The sequence below is a fragment of the Urocampus carinirostris genome, chromosome 18 (genome assembly GCF_059441175.1).
Source record: "Urocampus carinirostris isolate Australia breed hairy pipefish chromosome 18, RoL_Ucar_1.0, whole genome shotgun sequence".
NCBI classification, from domain to species: domain Eukaryota; kingdom Metazoa; phylum Chordata; class Actinopteri; order Syngnathiformes; family Syngnathidae; genus Urocampus; species Urocampus carinirostris.
In genome coordinates this window covers 30,677,234-30,677,909 of record NC_142366.1, presented here as the reverse complement: position 1 = coordinate 30,677,909, position 676 = coordinate 30,677,234, and positions in this window count along the sequence as shown.

Here is a 676-nt window from a genome sequence, read left to right as displayed (position 1 = left end):
GACACAGGGAAGACAGTTTATTGATGTCGCACAAGTTGTCTCAGAATCACATTAGCCATAGCATTAGCGCAGTTGTCACGGATGTTTTGAAGCTGAGTGCTTCTTTTTGTTACTGATTAGCTTGAAGGGCTACCAATTTGATACAATATATAAACTTCTGTTATTGCTATTTAGTTCTAGGTTGTGAATATGTGAAGCAAAACAGGACCCGCCAACCACTTGTTGGGAATTAAATAATCAAACTGTACCGTTTACCAAATTGTTCGAATTGGTTATCTGACTCCATGAACCAAACACAACCTCCATTCACCCAACAATTTATGCGCGCTCGTTTCTTGATGGAAAAGATGAACAAGAAAGCCGACATTTTCACACGGGGCCAGATTTAATTTCATTAACAATTTAACTAAGTGTACTCCATCGAAAACGGCCAAATTAGTGACGATGGAGTCTCTGGGGAGCCCTTTTCTGAAGTCCTTTAGCTCTCTCCTTATTGGCCCACGTCTTCCTGCAAGATGGTGTGCTGGCTCCTCCCATGGGCGTGCCAATGAAGCCCCCTAGGCTTCACCATCTCGCAAAAGATGTCTGTGATACTCAAAACAACGCCGAGCGTTTCTCAAAACAACGCCTGCCGTCCTCCGTCAGAGTCCTGTTATCAACAGAACTAGATAAAATA